This window comes from Lepisosteus oculatus, chromosome 20 (assembly GCF_040954835.1).
Source record: "Lepisosteus oculatus isolate fLepOcu1 chromosome 20, fLepOcu1.hap2, whole genome shotgun sequence".
Taxonomy (NCBI): Eukaryota; Metazoa; Chordata; class Actinopteri; order Semionotiformes; family Lepisosteidae; genus Lepisosteus; species Lepisosteus oculatus.
Genome location: NC_090715.1, coordinates 13,462,980 through 13,482,494, shown reverse-complemented (window position 1 = coordinate 13,482,494; position 19,515 = coordinate 13,462,980). Strand labels below are relative to the sequence as shown.

At 38.6% G+C, this 19,515-nt stretch overlaps 1 protein-coding gene across 1 annotated transcript in view; it reads right to left on the bottom strand.

The window, feature by feature from the left end:
- The window catches only part of banp (BTG3 associated nuclear protein), a 126,839-nt gene that overhangs the window by 12,565 nt on the left and 94,759 nt on the right, over nucleotides 1–19,515 (bottom strand). The gene's annotated exons all lie outside the window — the stretch shown is intronic.

Genomic DNA, 19,515 nt, shown 5'->3' with positions numbered 1-19,515 from the left:
CAAAATGCACATTGATGTCATGACACATGGCAACAACACCTTGAAAATGCCTAATGTGGATTTTACGTTATTAGCTGATGAAACCAGGAGATAAAAATTGCAAATGACTGAACATTGGAATGAATGAATAATGGGAAGGCAACAATGTGGCAAAGTTGCTGGCTGCTATGCAGTGCCCAAAATGTTGCTGGTGCTTTTAAATGAGCAAATATTTCTGTTGTGCTGAAACGTAACCTCACTTTTAAAAGATGGGACATTTTGTTTGTTATATCTTTGTGAGTGTTAACACACCTAATGTCTGTCATTTTCATTGCATTAACAGAAGTCCTCAGATACACTATGTTGCACACAGACAAAAAAATAAAGCCCTTTTCTAAGTAAAGTAATTTCTTTAGAAAAGGAGTAATTCAGGAAGGAACAAACCAAGTCCAAGGTTCCCTTTATCTGGCCTTTATTAGAAAAAAGATTTCATATTCCAATCAAGATAATGGGTCTTTGATTGAAAACCTAAATGTCTGCCAATGTATAAAAAATAATAGTTGTTCAAAGGTGTTCAAACGTGCCTTAAAAGTTCAAGAACTTAAATGGGATGACTAAGCAAACATCAATGGAATCAATACTCAGATGTAGCCCACAGATTTTATTGAGTGCTTGCAGATAAGGAGGACACATACTCAATTGCATGAGAACAGCAGATACAGAAAAAAAAATCATTTCAATTATTATAAGCATCTAAAATCTTTCTTAAAAGAGAGCCTGCTTGATTTTTCATTCAGGTGCCAATACATTTTCCCTGCCAGAAAAAACAATAAATCAAATTTCACAGCACAAGTTTAGCTATGCTTTATAATCATGTTAATTTCTCCATGTGAAAAAACAAACAAATGTTGTCAAAGATATTTATATGAACATCCTAGAGTTTTTTTTTACATATTACTCTATTAGCTTTGCCTTTTACTGTAAATTGTGGTTAATAGGGCCCTGTATAATATAGTTTGCATTCTGGTATTCTTAAAACCATTCACCAAGGTCAGACTCGGACAGGACCACTTAAGGGCTTCATTACATAAACTATAGTAATGTATACTATGTTTATGTAGGTATACATAAACTATACCTTGGGGTTATATTCGATTCTGGCTTAACATTTGACCCACATGTACAGCATACTGTCAAGACTACGCCCTATGCTATCATTAACTGTGGCTGAAAAGCTGATCAACATGTTTGTATTCTCTCGAATTGACTACTGCAATGCTCTACTCCCTGGGGTATCTAAATCTACTCTGAACAAGCTGCAGTATGTCCAAAATTGAGCAGCCAGAATCCTGACCAGGTCTAGTGCAAGTGTTCACATTACTCCTACCCTGGAGTCCTTGCACTGGCTTCCGGTCAAATTCCGCGTAGACTTTAAAATCCTCATGCTCACCTATAAGGCTTTACATGGCTTGGCACCTCAATACCTGTCTGAACTTTTATCGCCCTACTCCCCACCTCGCAACCTCCGCTCTTCAAATTCTGCCCTCCTTACTGTCCCCCAAGCCCGTCTAAATTGTATGGGCGACAGGGCCTTCTCCTGCTATGCCCCAAAGCTCTGGAACTCTTTGCCCAAGGATATCAGAGAGTCACGTTCTCTAAACTCCTTCAAATCCAGACTCAAAACCTTCTTCTTCAGAAAAGCCTTTACTTAACTGGTTCCATTCTTCACCCCTCTGCTCTTCTTAATACCATCTTCCACGGTCTCCTCTATTGTTATTGTTGGATTGTTGTAATTATAATTGTGTCCTATCTTGTGAAATCTTCTTATTTATTGTTGTAGTCTTCTTATTTATTGTTATTGTCATCCTGTAAAGCGCTTTGAGAAGTCACCTTTAAAGGCGCTATATAAAATAAAGTTTATTATTATTATTATTATTATTATTATTATTATAGCAGACAAAATTGGAAAAAATGTTTTAATCTTTTAATCAAGATTTACACAAGTCATGGTCAGCACATATCACACCTGCAATCAATCAGTTTGACTTAGAAAATTGGCATTTCTTCTACACAAAACCACAAAACTCAACATAGATAAACCAAGTTTTAGGTTTTAGACTTTAAAATAAGTCATTGTGATGATATTTTTGAGAAGTTTTTTACATCCAATATTGTAACTATTGTTGTACTTTAGAAAGGATGAGTTTAAAGTTTTTTTCCTTAATTAGAAGCAGGGGAAAAACGTTATTAAATTGTGGAAACTCCCCATCTCCTCGAGGGAGTGTCAAGTTAAAGAACTGTCTGTACATCATGCTGAGTTTATAACCATTGTTTAATTATAAGGTCTGCTCTTCCGAATTTCTGTGAAAGTACATATTAATCATGGAGATTAATCCTTAGTTAAAGGAACATTGGGTGGGGACCTAAATTTCCCCGTTTTGAAGCTTTGAAGTAGGGTTCCCCACCTTCCTATAAAAGTTACACACATGTACGCACCACATGCTTTAGGTTGTACGAAGTAACTGGGAAACTCACTCACTTGCTTGAAAAAGGCCAGGTTGTCCATTTGTGACCTGATGGAATGAGGATCCCAGTACATTTAGAGCTCAGCTGAATGAAATCTATTTAAGAGCAAATCTTATCACAGGGGATTCAGATTTCAAGACTGTACCTTGATACATTTACTGTATATATCTGTGGTTAGTGTTCAGGATAAGACTACAGCCAGAGCAAGGGTATGGAGTTACTCGATTTCTACACTCAGATTTACTTGACTAAGTGATTTTTTCAAATATATATATATCTAATGACAGGCCTGCGATATGGGAAACCAGCAGAGCTCGGCACTGCTGTACTACTGTATCTGGTCTTGTCATAAATCCCACCACAGTCTCTTAAATGTAGAGAAAGTTTCACCTTAACTGGTCCTGAATACAGTTTTCAATCCAGAAGCTCTATCATCCTAGCTGCAATCTTTCTCATAACTCTTTACTCCTTCTTGAGGAAAATCTGAGGAACCATAATCAAGCCACAACAGTGAACCCAGGGCAGGCCCTGAGACATACCTTCAACGGTTCAAGCACAATTACCCATGTCTGCCAAGTGACCTGCAACCTAATCTCTGGGGATGAAGTTTCTTTCTAAGCCATATCTAAGGAAGGTGCTGCTGAAACCTACCCAGCAGTCCAAGCCAGCAAGCACAGTACTTTCGTTCAGCTTGGGTGAACATCACCTTCCCCTTCTCCCCTCAGCCGGCTCTCATGACTCACATTTATATTTCAGTCCCAGCCTCTCTCTGGAAGGGATTGGGGACTGAACGCAAAGGGCTATTTTTCTTTTTCGGTTCAGACTGAACAAAACAGATTTGTAGAAGTGTGTCCCAGAGCATGTCACTCAGCAGTAGTAAGGAAAAAAAAATGCATCTGAAAGAAATGACTCACAGAAGGACTGGAGCTGCGTATTACACCCCTCCATTTTCAGTTACTGCTTTATCTTGCAGGGGGCCGCAGTGAAGTGGAAACTAACCCCGCAGGCAGAGGGTGGAACTGCACCCAGGCAGGAAGCCAGTCCATTGTCTATACACACACACACGCATTACTCACACGCACACACTGAGGGCAATTTACTGATGCCAGCTAACCTGGACTGCATGTCTCCGGACTATGGGAGAAAACTAGGGGATGGGGAGGCAGGCGAGGGTGTGACAACTCCACACAGCAGACTTGTAAGCTGTTGTCCTCTCATTTAGAGCCCTGGCTCCTGCTTTCATCAAACTTCATTGAAATCTTCCCGTTTATAAATCTGATGATAAAGCTAATGTGGATGTTACACGAAAACCAGAATTTCGGAAAGATGCATGCTGCAGTTCCCGCACAATCTATTTACAACAAACAAATGATGCTTGCAATGCGGTAAAGATCCAAATACCTATACATGTTGATTTCTCTGAACCGTCAAAATGTTTCTTTTATAAAAGAAAACCTACAAAATCACCGAGCAACGTGGAAATAAGAAGAATTTTGGGAAGAATAATCATGTTGGATTTGTTTAATTTACAGGAGCTTCTGAGATTATTTGAAAATGCCTTCAGCACAGTTCATAAATTAAAAGTGGAAAACAAAAACACAGTTATCTCTGTGTGTAATTAAACAATCGTCTGCCAAGTTCTTTTCATGTGTAGTGTTAGTTGCAAAATCCCAGAGTTTAACCTTTATTTTCTGAAAAAGAAAAACTTTGTAATCAAGGGAAAACGATTTCTCGATGTGGGGAAACTGATAAGTATGCTTAGAGAGTCAGAATTACACATTCACTTTGATAAACACCTAGAGCCTTAAAGTAAAGACTAGGAGTGATGCTTCAAAGTAAATAATAGTCTGTGGGATTCTGAACGGTGCTCATTAGGGTGGCAGCAGTATTATAACGTCTTTTGTTTTTTCATTCTTGATTTCTTGACATAAGTGACAATCCTCTTGTGGGTTTTCAACCTGTAATTTTGCATTTAAAGCTGCAGCTTCTAGGTTTGCTTCAAGTTAATCATTTTCCCTTGTATTAAATGTATGAAATTAAGAAATATCCAATGCTGAGAAGAAAGTTCTTATTTAAAAAGGTATATACAGTCCTAGTACACCTGCAACAAAAAAAAATACTAAAGGCTAACCTTTCAATTAAATTTAATGTCAATTGCATTTAAATATTTTAAACTATTAGAAAAACCAAATTGTACTTTTAGCCTATTCTGTTGATGAATGCTGTTTTAAACAATTATAGTGTTGAAAAATATTTTATGGACTGCATATTCCTTCAAGGTTAAGGTTCAGATTCAGCTTTTAATAAAAAATAACTTTTAAATATAAAGCTCATTTTCAAACACAAGGATGCTGACGCATTAGTAAATGGAGTCCATAGAACTGCTAGAGCACGGCAGCAAGGAAAACCTTCTTAAAAACGTAATTCTTGGACACAGCGAAGTATAGACATGCACTGCAAAAGCTAGACACATTTGAATATCCTAAAAAACACTTGCTCTGTAATCCTTTGAAAGTTGAATGAGGATTTGGAGATGGGTGCACCTGCTTGGGCACTGTTTATACTGTCCCTGTAGAGCTCAGAAGAAAGACTTTGTAAAGTTCAAGAAAGGAGAAGAAATGGATCTGTCTGCAGCAGGTACAGTAGGAGGGGAGAGCTGACTGATCTTCGATTAGCAACAAGTATCAGCTGTGTGAGAAGCTGGCAGCGCAGGTGCCCTGTGAGAATGGCCCCTTTGTGCAGGTGCTGATGGGTTCCAGGGACTGCAGGCTCAGAAATGGGACTCTTATGTCCCTGACCTTAAGTTCACAAAAAACACCCCCATAAACAACTCCTTTCTCAAAGTCTGCTTTCTGTGCAGAGTCCTTCCTTCTTAAAATAGACATTTGATTTCTCCTTTTCTTGCCCACCAGTGAGGTTTGGTTTGTTATCCTACAACTGCTTTTATCTGTGTAAAGAAAAGCTTCTTCTACCCAGTACTGACAAAAATGCTAAAGCACAAAAAAATCAGAGGAAAAAACAATACCTATGTTTTTTCTCATACCTCGATACGTATACCATAATAGACCTCTTCAGGCATCATACGCCTTAGAAATGCTTCCCTTTGGAGACACATTTTCAGATGTCTGTTGCAATTACAAATGCTGCCTCATGAAACTCTAAAACAGACCCCACATCTAACAAAAGCAAATTACAGGAGAGATTTCACCACCAATAAGAGATGAAGGTAGCAAGAAAATCTGAATGATACTGCAGCTTTAACAGCTTTGTGAACAAACATCAGACATTAAAAAAGTACAAATGTTGCTGTGTGGAGGAGGAATCTGAAGAACTGTTAGCTTTACACTAATTGATCACGCGTTGACTGTTTCAGCCTATTCCAGATTGGAATACAGTAAACTTCAATCAGTATAATACAGTACATTACAGAGTATTTTATATAACGTAAAAATTGAAAATCACAAATTACAAACAAGACAGAAGTTTAAACATTTTTGCTTCTTCTCTGTATTCTGTTCTGCTTCCTATACTGAACAGCTGTCATCTCCCCTTGCTGCTTTAATTCCTCCAGATGTGTGCCATGTGTAAAAAAGCAGCCTCTGAAAGTGTTAACAGTGCACTTTCACCAGAGATACTGGTTTTCGGTGGCTCAAGCTTCGCAGAGCCTGAAAGTACAAATGAAATGCCTGCGCTGAGGCAGGAGAGGTCTCTTTGATGAGTCACCACCACAGCCTCTGTTAGGGAGAGCTCTTGGATCGTGGGGGACCAGACTTGACGCAGGCTGAGGGAGAATAAAGGATCTCCTGGTGAAGAAGGGCAAAGGAATGTGTTGTGTCTGGAGGATTAAGAGGAGAAAAGGTCCAAATGACTCATCATGGTGGGGAGGAGGGGGTTCCCAGAAAAGTAACAGTAACACCTCATAGTACAAAATGTTCCCTACAGCAAAGGCTGCACCAATTCAAAGTTCCCATGAAACATCCGAGTCTGATGTGTCACAGTGTACCCCTCTGCCTCACGGCTCCTGCATCTTGCAGTGACACCATAAGCTCCCTCCTGTCAGGTCAGCCAGAGCTGCGGTGCACTCGCTCTCTGTAACATTGGCGTTGAGATCTGTGCAGGTTTTCACAACATGTTTAAGGTGGACTTTGATTTGCTTTACAGTACGTGCTGTTTCAGTTTTAAGCTAGAACATCCACAAGCTTCAGATTCAGCTTTTATTACAACTCATTTCCTCTTCAAGACAGAAATAAAAAAGACATATGAAACTAATATTTGTTTACACATTGTGCCCAAAAAATCTCTACAAGTCACAGTACCTGTTGTCTAAAGATAGACAACTATCTATCTAGAAGATAGACTTCTAGATTTTAATTAAATGTAAATACTACAGCAATATATATAGTACATAATGTGCATGTCTACATTTCACTCTTGCAAAATAATCTTTGTAAATTATTTCTTGAAATGGAAATGCAGCAGTTGAATGTTCTGAATACTGTGTGCAGAACTGTATTTTAGATTGTGATTTATGTTTTGAATAAATATATTTTCAATACAGCAATTACAACATTGTACACATATGACAAACAGGGCTTGCATTAACACTATTGGCTCACAACTGAATTTCTTCTTATATACACAAAATCTACATTTAGAAATGTCTGGGTGTTTCTTAAAATAATTAAAATCACATATCTGTTTTCACTCAGCAGCAATATCTAGACAGGCATTCTTTAATATTTCTTGGAAAACATCTCCATTTCTCTATGATCCAAATTCTGGATCTTTTACAGCATCCTGTCTACAGACTTATTTCAGCAACATCTGCTGCGCTACTTGCTACAGATATACTCCTATCAATAATATGGGCTTAGTTTGAACAAACTACCAATTACCTTTATAATGTAGCAGCAGTGGAAGAGCCCCAACAAAAATAAAAACAGCAGAGCTAGTTTGAGTGGTTTACAAGTAGGCCTCGGTGGTCATAATTGTGCCAGACTCGGACTGCAGAAACAACACTTTTTTTTATCCTGCAGACGTTTAGACAATGTGCCCAGACAAACTTGAGCCTGAACAATGTTTTCCGCACTCTCATGTTTGTGTTCTTGGCTCCTGTTGTTAGATATTTGAAACGATCACAAAAAAGTCTGATCCCCCCAGAAACCCCTACCACGCACCAGCTAATTTTAAATCCTTCTGTATCCTTAAACCTGAGATATTGGCTTAGACTCGTACAAGTATTCTTCAGTAAACAACACTAGCTCTACAGGTTCCTCAAGAGGAAGCATTTATATCCAACTTACAGCTCTTACAATGTACAATAAGTTTCAATTTAGATTCAGTTTATCATTATTAGAAGAAGTACCCATCATCAGTCAATAAATAGCCTTACATCTGATTTTCGGCATTCAAAGAAAATGTGATCAATTACAGAGACATCAAATCCTATTACAGAGCTGACTGAATGGATGCTAGTCCTGGGCTATGTAACAGCAGTTGGATAGAAAGCAATTTGCATGCAGAGTGTTGGGTCATGATGACACAGTCATATCTGAAACAACCTACAGAAAAGTCAGGCAAAGAGCACCCCTTAGTTCAGAAAAAGGAAAACTCACATACATGTAAAAACACCACACATGCAGACAAAAAAGATGCTTGTATATTCATTGAGGCTTTCCATAGCACGGGGTTTGAATACTTATACCATCATTACTGTACAGGTTGTTGGTGAGATGAGAGTCATCAATCAGTGTGGACACAGATGAATTGTGTATCGTGCAGCTCACCAGCAGTGACAGATGCTCATCATACACACCTAAACATGAATCTAAACCACCTTTTCCTTCTTATTGTCATCAAAAAGCCTTTCCTGAAATATGTGTGTATAATCAGTCTCAAGTGGGGCATTTGGAAACACTCTGTATTGTAAAGGTGCAATTTTCCAATTACGACAACATCTGCTTTATTGCAATTGGCCCTTTTCTGATGTTCAGAAAGATGAGAAAAGATCTGAGAATGACTCAAACTTTCACACTTTGTGAGCTGTTTTTCCTCTAAAGGCATCCTGCACGTTTTTATGAGGAACGGGCTGTGCTTGTGTATGAACTTTTTTCTGTGAACATATAATTTTGGATGGAAAGAACATGCCTTTCATGATGGAACATTAGTTTATGTCCTTAACACAAACAGCTTTCACAATGTTCAGCTACGATCCATGTTGAGACGGATAGTATATATACCTGACGTCTGTGGGAGGCGGAAATTGTACGATGTCTGGTCTTCTTTCCTTGCAATAATAAAGAGATGTCAGCGAACAGTGAAACAATGGTTCATGTAGGGGTGAACCTGAAATCACAGTGCCAAACTATTGCTTCACTAACACATCGACAGGAATGAAGTAACTATTATCAAGAGTTGTAATCTCAAAAGTACGTACTTGACTCCAATATAATATAAAGTGGTATAATAAAAATGCCTGAAAAAATTGTTTTTGTTCATAATATCTTCATTTGACACCGGTGGCCACACATTTAACGACAGCAATTTCATCTAAAATATGGCTTCTGGTATGGAGGCTTCGTATTGTAAATCGTAAGGCAGACACACGAGGGACGAAGAAGGGTCCAATTCGTTCGTCACTCAATGGAAAAACACAGAGAGATTGCTGAGACTCCAGCTGTAGAGCTGAAAATGTTCTACAGACCTTTAGGCTCTTCTAACAGGGAAGTTCCAGGGATAGACAAATCTTTAAAATTTCCTTCCCAAGAAAAACAAGGTTTTGATTGGTGTAGTATTTCTCACTTTCCTTGCATTCAATTACCCTCTGTGGTAATATGTACTTGAGTTTCATGTAGTTATCTAATCTTCACAAAAAACATTCATGGTACATGTATTCTTCACCATTTCCTTTCACTCAATAGGGATCTAATAAAGACTTTGGGGGTAGGATAGCTGATTCTGTTTTCTTTTGGAAATCATACACAGGAGCTTTATGCTCACAGACAACAACAGCCTCTCAAAACAAGAAACAAAAATTTACTACAAAACAAATTTACAGAAACTGAAGTATAAATAGATTTAATAGGGCCTATCTCATGTTTTGCGTGACTGTTAATTGCTCAAACAAAATTAAGTAATGACTGCAGAGTTAAAAATAAACGGGAAATCTTCTGATGTTTCAACATACTGCATGCAAGTGGAGACTTCCAGTCCAGTCATCAAAGCCCATATTGTTAAAATTGTTTTTATTTCGCTTGCAATCTGCTTCCACCTTTGTACTCGCTTCAACATAGGGATCCAACATCGTTTTATGATGAGAAATGAGGCCGTTAAACAAGTCTGCTTTCCATAATTCCAAATGCAATCGCACACTTCAAGTCCAGCAATTAAAAGTTAGAAATAACAGCACTCTCACTTCCAGAAAAAATGAACCTGATTTTCCAAGCAAGGCAACATCTGAAACAAGCCGCTGACTCGGGAGGGATATGAATTAACGAAATCCTGAAGATTCACTGGCAGCTCCCACACATTTTAGATCAATAACCCAGATAATTTTTTTATCCTGACTCAGCCTTGCGTAATTCCCTACAAACACCACGACCCATTAAACAACTCAAATGTGTCTCATGTTAATTGAGGCATACTGCTGCACATCTCAGAATGATCTCCTGCGGTTTCCCTGTGGCCCGTTTGCATGGGTGTTGTCCTTCATGGCACAAAAGCAACTGCGGCCACATCCTTGCTGTGAAAATCGGTCGGGATATCTGCTTATTCACAGAGGCCCGTCACTAATTACACTGTGACTAACTCAGGTGCGTTTGCTCAGCAATATTTCCATTACCCAGGGTGATCATTTCCAGTTCTGTTTAATTTCCTCTGGTAAAATCTGCAGCTCCACTGAGCCCACACAGGAAACCGTCTCGGTGAAAAGAACGCAACAGCAGCACCAAATAAAATACAAAAATTAAAAATAATAACTTACAGAAGGTAACAACAGAAAGGTATGTGTGAGAATTTGTTTATGTTCAAAACAAGGGTTTAGCATGAGCAGGAAAGTGGTTTGTCTGGGGCTGACAGAGTACTGTATGTGGGGCTGGATGGGTTGTCTTGAGAAAAGTACACTTTTCTTCCACACGTACATGGTATATAGTATTGTACTCCTTTTCCCCTGTAACCTCAGAGGGAAAGCCTGGATTCCTTTTATATTTCACTTCCTGTAATATGTATAGATACTGTGACTATGGGACTGCTTCACACAGGTCAACAAGCTGCCAAATGTCATTTTACTTTCGTACAACTACATCCAATGTCATTTTTGCAAAGGGCTCTTGGCTGCAGTTTTAAAAGAGAAATAGGGATGCATTTATCCTTTTCAGGAGCCATATCTGTAAGTTTGGCAAACTCTTTGTGTTACCCAAAGACAAAGGTGTGGATTATGGATGCTCACAAAATAAAATGGCTTGAGCTCATCCCCAGACCATTCCTGTGGAGCCATTTGGACAAACACTGAATTTCAAAGAGCTCGCTTCACTGGGGCGAAAGAACAGGTGAAACTGTGATGGTGCAATAACCGAACAGTGAGGTGGCAGGGGTAACAGTTTCAAAGCATGCTTTTTGTGTTGTGCTGCAGAATAAGGTCGTTTTCCTCTGGGCATTGACCTGCTCTTCAAGACAACAACCACGAGGTGAACAAAGCTCTCCCAAAAGTCTGAACTTCCTAGGTAAGAGCCAGATCCCTGTGGCAGTTTCGGAGTGGTCCTGGGACAGTCACTAAGAGGGTGTCCAAGGCTTTGAGTAGCAGTGGCTGAGGTGGGGTGTGCAAACAGGCTTGTTTAGAGGCATTTGTGGTAGATATTTCACAAAATCACTTTGCTCACTGAGTTGCTTTCGTACAATGAAACCTACTGATGTAAATCAATCACCACCCATAATCACTTCTGTATGTTCTAATCATGGGACCATTTAGACCACAGCAGGAATGACTTTAGGTGTTTGTTGTCTCTCAATGTCTCTCAATAGCAGTTCTCTTGGGTTTCTTTAGACTGACACAACCGCGTATTTACACTACAAGTCTTTATCAAACACACCATAAAACACAAGCCCCCTGAAATCGAAGAATGATCACTTTTTGAAGAGTGACTACTGGAGTCACTACTACTTGAGGTTTATAGTTATTCAGTATGCCCTCTCTGACTCTGTAAAATAAAACCCCAAACTTCAAACTGTCTTCAATTTGTTTGTCACAGAATGTTTATGTCAAAATGTCCATAATGGAAAGACTTAAGCAGTCTGGAGTCACTAATACAAGTAAACGGCTGGTAAACCAGTGATTTGGTTTTACAGCTTCGCAGCACTGTTCTGAAATTCTAAGAACGAAACAATTATTAGCCCTGTAGGGACAAATATAACAGACGTTAATGTCAATCTTGCTGAAAGGTAATTCTTGTGTTTCGTCCCTCAAGGCTCTTAAAATGAAACCTACGGAGTAAAGGGAACTGGGTGCCAGCATGTCTGCAGAATAACCCAAATGAACTGCTGCCAAAATTTGACAGAATGGAAGAAAGAACTTGTTAATAGGAAATTTCTTCCCACCTTAATCCTAAGAATGGAAGATCAAAACCAAAACATGCCCGTATACCTTGCTTTCCACCCTTTTTGTCAAAGCACCTGAATAAAGCCCTACTTAAATCAAAAGCTGATATTTTTATGACCGTTTTAGATTGACTTTTATACGACTCAACAAAACCTGAAAATTGTCCCATCCCTCAGTTAGTGAGCATGCTATCTCAGAAGTCTGTCGAGGAAGGTGTGTTTTTTTTTAACTGAATCCCTTTAGAAATCTCAGTATTTCCACTTGGCTGGTATTGTTTGGGGAGAGATGTGCACAACAATTACAAGAAACATCTGTTTTATTTTATGAGGGACTGTGGGAGCCAGGCTTTTTATACATCCTGAGACTTGGAGAATTGGGGCATCTTGTGTATCATAGCCTGTCTTCCTGTGAGTGTACTGGCCCATCCAGTATAACTCCAGTAAGGACCCAGTTAGAAGCATTTCCTTGATCTTTTAACAGATTCAAATCTTTTGTAATAAATATGCTCATGTAAATTAAGTCTTACGCATGTTTAGAGGAAAATACATGTGATGATGTGTCAACACCTGTAACTTTTTATTAAAGCATGTCAACATTTTTTGTGCATTTGTTTTTATGAAACTGATTGATTTCTATATACAAAGTGAAGACATTTTCAAATCAAATACTGCTCTGTTTTTTATGAAGCTGTACTAACATTACATACAGTCATTATAATAAGGTTACAATGTTCTCTGAGTTGTAAATTACAATTCTGACCATTTCTCTTCTGAGTTTGGGTGCTGTTTTTTATTTAGTAGGATTCAAACAGATAGTTCCTTGTGAAAGACCCTCTTTATCCTGCAGTAAGATTAAAAATTGGTGATAAAAGGATATGAGGTTAAGTGAACAGAATTTGGGACAATCTTTAGTAAAAGACTCCGATTTATTTGCATACTCCAATAACCTAGGACAAGTTACACTGCATTTTCTTTCAGATTATAAATGTACTTTTTAACCATTCAAATTAAGCAAGCATAATTGCAGGGTAAACCTGTTAATGTTTTTCTGCTACTTATTTTAACATTCATGGCTCAGTACAAAAGTTTTAGTTTCAGTGTATAAGGTTTATTTATGGGCACTTAGTCTACAACTTACCCCTGCTTTCAATTAAAAAGATTACCTTTAATAAAGGTGAAATGGGGTAAACTGCAATACCACAGCTCAATTTTGCAGTTACCATGGATGTCAAACAATTTAGTTGAGCAAAGCACTGTATTTTTAGAAACCCAACAGTAACTCAGCTCTAAATTTAGCACTTCCAGACTGTTTCAGGCATTGAAGGTCTTGACCTTTTGCATTATTTTCTAGACTTATAGTATAGAGTATCTTGAGTATCTCACCTGGTTGTTGGTTTCACCACTAAATGTCTTTTCTACAAACTGGAGACAGCTAGTTTGAATTCTGGCTGTACCACAAACAAACAGAGGTCCGAGAGCATAAGAAAAACTGGCCATTATGTGAAATTAATGGCTAGTTAGTTGGGTTGTTTGTTAGTCACGAGCAGTGAATGTCAGCAGTAAATCTTGAAGTGTCACTAAAGACTCAATATTTGAATGCTCTCGTTACAGAGTAAAGGGGGGAAAATGTGCATATATAGAGTTAATTCCTCATTAGTGTTCAATTTTTAAAACCAGGTTAAAAAATTCTAAATAAAATTAATTGAAGTTTTTGAAATTTAATGAGAGAAAACAAGTCATGTAGCACTACAGACTTCACAGCCAGCAGTTATGTTAACAACGAATAATGTTCAAATCAGATGATTTATCAGATTAAATGTTTCCTTTCACACGCTTATAAAATATTAATAAACCACAGGAATAGTTCAATAAAATGCAACAGAATGCAAACAGGGTTTGATTTTATTTTTAGAAACACAATGCATCATGAATGTGTGCTAATATTTCCAGATCCATCTCAACTGAAGTAACTATGATTTTGACAGATTACCAGCTTTTAATAATCAAACTTTGGTTCTCAAACAGGTGGACATAAGCACCATCATAAAATGTCTCATATGGGATATTTTATGTATCTTTAACAAATGTTTTTAAACTGGAATCAGCAAATATAAACAGGAAAATAACCCAAAGGACCAAACAGAAAACATTTTTCATGGTTCAGAGGCAAAACCAAAACAAACCAGCAGACAAACCCCTCACTCATAGAGAAAAGGGAGAAATAAAATCTTGTTTCAAATATTTTATAGGCTAGGAAAAGCATCCAGTAAAACGTCATTCGAATAAATGTAAGCTCTAGAGGACCCACGCACTTTTTCTGAGGTGAACACAAAAATAGTCTTTTACAGCATGTGTGCTTCCTAAGTCACTGTTACTCCCAAACATCTGTTCCTTCTGACACAACCCAGACCCTGACTGTCTGTTTATTGGTCTAGCTGGACCGGCTGTACAAGGACGTCTTCTGATCTGAAAAAAACAGGTCATTACAAGGCTTCTCAGGACATTGTATATCTAAATATAAATCTGGAAATTAAAAAAATACCTCTTCACACGAGTGAAACGGGTTGAAACTTGTATTTATCCTCACTGAAAGGTGACATCATCATTAAAGCCTGGGAACTGGCAAGGAGAAACTAAATGAAGGCCCGGACATCAGATCAACAAGGCTCTCTCCTCTTGGCAGCCAAGCGAGAGGCCTCTGTGTGACCTCCGGAAATCTGACAACAGAACAGTGGTACCTGCTATGTGCCGTGTTGAGCAGTCATCATATTCCACCTAATTATAAAACAATATCAAAACTCTGTTGTTGCAGTGCAGAACAGTCAAAGTAAAGAAGGATATTCTGTTGATGCTAGTTAATGGCAATTAAGCAATTTTTTGACAGTTTTAGCCAATCTACAAAAACATAATGGACTTTGCTTCAAGGACATGGCAGAATTTGTTGTTTTTTCAATAAGGTAAAACAAGACTTTGAAATGACAAAGTTATAAATTTCAATGCCTCCCCTTTCCTAACTTCCATCCAGCAAACTAAGGAAGAATGCAACATCTATAACTGATTGCATTGGCTATTCCAAACCTCCTTCCATCCAGATAGCTGCATCTCCAGATGTTGGACTGCTATTTATTAGCAGTTTATTTTAGCTAAGGGTTAATAGACCACACTCAATCCTGACACAGAACAATAGCCCCAAAAGAGTTTGCATTCACTTGCACAAGCATCCACACATTTGTGAATGTGAGTCAGAAAGACTGAGTGGGAGAGTACAGGCAGAAACACAGACACACTTTAAAAAGAAGTAACAACTATTTTTCAATTATGTTTCATTAACATGTCAAACACCTTTGCTACCTGGATTATTAGCAGTACCTTCATTTTTCTGCTTTTTCTTTCAAAACCTATAGTACGTGCACAAAAGGTTTTCCAAATGTATTCTTTTATTCATCCATCGGATCTTGCCAACAGGTTCTGACACGATATGGCAGGATGCTCAGATGTCCCTCAAGTCATATTATTATATTACAGCCCCCCATTTCAATCATTCCATCCCATCTAGAGAAAAGGCAACAGGGTGTGGGAGGGATCTGAAGCTATAGGAGTAGATTTTAAGTTGTCACCACATGACTGCAACTGTACAGTACACTGTCTCAGCCCTATCGAAATGCTCTGAAATGTGAACCACATTCTGGACTTCTTAAAGGGATTTCAAATCTTCAGATGATTTCAAAGGTGAGTCAGAGATGAGTGGCTATTTGCATACACCTGACACTGCCAGCCTAGGCATTAGAGTCGGGAACACCCTGGTCAGCCATGTTGTTCAAGCTGATCCCCTGGGTGTCTCACACAACATGCCTGGGTAAGATCCTCAGATCAATCAGTTGTTAAAAAACACATGAGCTACGCGGTAAAACCTCTCCTGGTGAGGGCACTCAGCATAATGATACCTTAGAGAACATGTGACTACCATTATACAACAGTCAGAGCTGGAAATCCAAGACATTAAATGAATAAAGGACATTAAAGAACACCAAATAAGCCAGTCCTATATTTTGTTATGGGTAAAGATATTAGGACAGATTCCAAATGCCTAGGTTTAGTAAACAAGCATGTTGGAAAAAATACCGAGGTCTATACCAGCAGCCCATCTGTGTACCAGATATCTATTTGTGTTGAGAGCGCAGACTTGCTGGTTCAGGAAGATGTCTCTCCAGAGCCATGGGAACCACAACTAGGCAGTACAGAAGAAAGAGGAGAACGTAGCCGAAACAGGCCCATGCCAAGGCAAGTCTGGATGCAATTCATTACCGTTAAACTACGAGCCAAACTGTAATTTATGATTAAGAAGACAATAAGCAAAACCAAGTTAAATCTCACCAGCGCAGTCTATAGGTTCAGTTCTCCTACCACTCCACAATGACCGTGGCTGGATTTTCTACTGTGGGATGGCTTCCATGTTACTAAGTTCTACCACTAATTAAAACTGGTAATTGAGCACTTTGGTCATTATCTCAGATGTGATGTCAATAGGTTTGGAATGACAAAGTGGAACATTTGTTATTTATTTTACCACCCTCCGCCCCCTATGAAAATGTATTTCCTAGGTTGTCACTGCCAAGACTTGAGCAATACTGCAGCTTTAGACTGAAAATCACTGTAGTGTTAAGAAGACAAGAACACAAGCACTTGTAATACTCTCTCTTAATTGGGTCATCTCTAGTTGTTAAATGATTAATGAGCCTACTTTCCATCATAATCAAAACTTGGACAAACAGTAGTTTCAAAGAACACACGCTCAGAAATTGAATCTACATATGCAGCACTGGTTATTACCCAGATGACCCAGAAGACTCGTTACCTGGAATGCTCTGGAGCAAACCCCCCCTAGCAAAGCTTTGAAAACGAGACTAAACTAAAAGGAAAGAAATTGGATACTTAGTGAAAATGCGACAAGATCTTGGGAAAGATTAGGTTTTCTTTTCATGACTCATTGTTACCAAACCCTTGTTGTTTGTTAAAACCAAATCATCCAATGTTTGAATAAGCCTTCCTCTTCAAGTATTCATCTCTAACAACAGTACCATGCTGAATACTATCAATGTGCTAACACCTGACATTAAGTTGTCTTCAGACCCTCTCGTTTCCACAGGCATCCTGATTTCAATGGTGACCCGCAACTTGTCTGGATATAACTGCATCTCACAAAGCAAGACACTGCAAACGACAGTATCCTTTACTTCCAACATGCTGGTTTCTACAGATTCTAATATTTCTCTTGCAAATGTTTCCCCACAACGCATATTACAATCAATGAAACATGCAAACAGGCGCACCAAAATGGAGATAGACAGAAACCAGCTGCATTCAAAGCAAACAATTTCAAAGACAAAAACTTCTGTGGTCTCTTATGTGGGCAAAAATCCCTTTTTGTTTAAAATGCAGGACCCTTGACACAGGAGATGTTTGAAGAACAATGACAAACAGATTTTGGCACCCCTGAGGTAAAAATTGTACCCTGACAGGAGAGAGAAAAAAGCCGTATCTAATTTTTGAGGATATATCGATGACATTCATTCCTGTTGGGAAACAGCTTGAAATATAATCAATGTTTTCCTAAAATTCATTATACACACCAGGACTAATGAAATTGTAAAATGAAGTAAATAACTTGCCATTAAAGTTATGATGATTTACAGTTTTTCATTAAAAATGTTTGCCATTTGCTAATACTCTGTTGAGCACAAGCTTGTTTCCAGAGTTGTATTTGAAGTACAAAACCTGTTACACTCTCCTACACAAAATACCAGACCAATTCTCTTAAATAGATTATGCCAAACCCTTATGATGTCATAAAATAAGTTTGGCAAGCAGGATTAAAAAAGCAACATTACTTGTACTAAATATTTCGATTTGAAAAACATCATCCCTAGGTAAATGGTAAATGCGAACGCACAATAAAGCTGTAAATACTCCAAGGAAGTCTAAGCAAGAGCTGCTTGTGTTTGGCTGAATAACAATGGGTTCTTACTGAATGACAAAAAAACATTATTACTGATGAGAACAAAAAGTCCTGAGGTAGTTTACTTTTTCAGATTGTCCTGCTGAATTCTGTATTATGATTTTGCTGTGTTCATGTGAACAATATAACAGTTCCAGAAAGAAAAGTAACGCAGAAAACATAAGCATATAGTGTATTCCACACTATTAGAGGTATGAGCGTAAACAGATAATATTGACATAATTGTTCATATCAACAACTAAAACCATTTTGAAGAAGTGTGATTTCAATGCATGTTTGATGGTCACAACTATTTCAAATCAGATCCCACAGCTCACATAAGCCGGAGAAAGACAGTGTCTCTTTCTGTGTCAATGCTTGAAAAACGCGTATCAAAGTGCATGATAGCATGTAATTCATGTGCTTAAAAACAGAGCCCTGTATGCTGTTTTTCTGAGAATATAAATTCTTGATGAAGTTTAGAGTAAAGTTCACAAATCACAGATTGCGACAGCTTGCCAAGACAGCCCCAACCCCAGGACTTCCCACGCCATTAAAACCCTCTAAAAGACAACAGCAGAGCAGGCTCTGGACCACCACAGAGAAAGTTTCTCTTGTCTCCTGAGCAGCGCAGTCGGTCTCAGGGCACCGAGGATCTGAAACACGCTCACTACGCTGCTCCTGCCTGCCGGACAAGTCTGTTCCACTGCTCCCACAGATTTCTTCTGTCTGTTGTGGTGTCCTATGAATGGCGAAATCTGTCCTATTTAAAAAGGAGAACATGCTTCTTCCAGCTCCAATCGTGATTCATCACTGTGGTCAGAAGACGACGGCCCTGACTCTGTTTACTAACTGCTGCAATTTTGTCTTAGGTCTTAGGGTCTAGCATTTCAGTGACGGCAACAGAACTCTGAAAATGAATCCCCTTTTCCCTAAGGCTCCTTAGAGAAATGGAAACAGTAGATGCTTTTCTGCACGGCAAAGCTCCCATGTTTTTACATGCAAACGAATGTCGCCCTTTTGGAATTTATTTGGACATCATTTATGAGCTCCTAGTTTTATAATTGCTCTAAGCACCTAGCATTGATTACAGTTAATAACTGGATGGCTTAGTTCCTGTGGAACCAATGCTAAAATGCAAGTGGACATTAAGCTGAAAGTGGCGAGACAGACCTAACCACTGTATGGCATCATACAGGCACTGTTACTACAGGTAAGACTAGACAGAGTATAGTTACTGTCAACATGCCCACAACTCACAGCAGACAACAACATAGAATTAATTACTAAACAATCCAAATCTGTAAGTGGAATCCCTTTCGCAATGTGTGTGAGCAGCTGATTGTAATGTATGGCTATGCACAACACAGTAACACAGCCCCCCCATTTCTTTCAGATGGGCTTGACACAGAAATTCCTGCGTC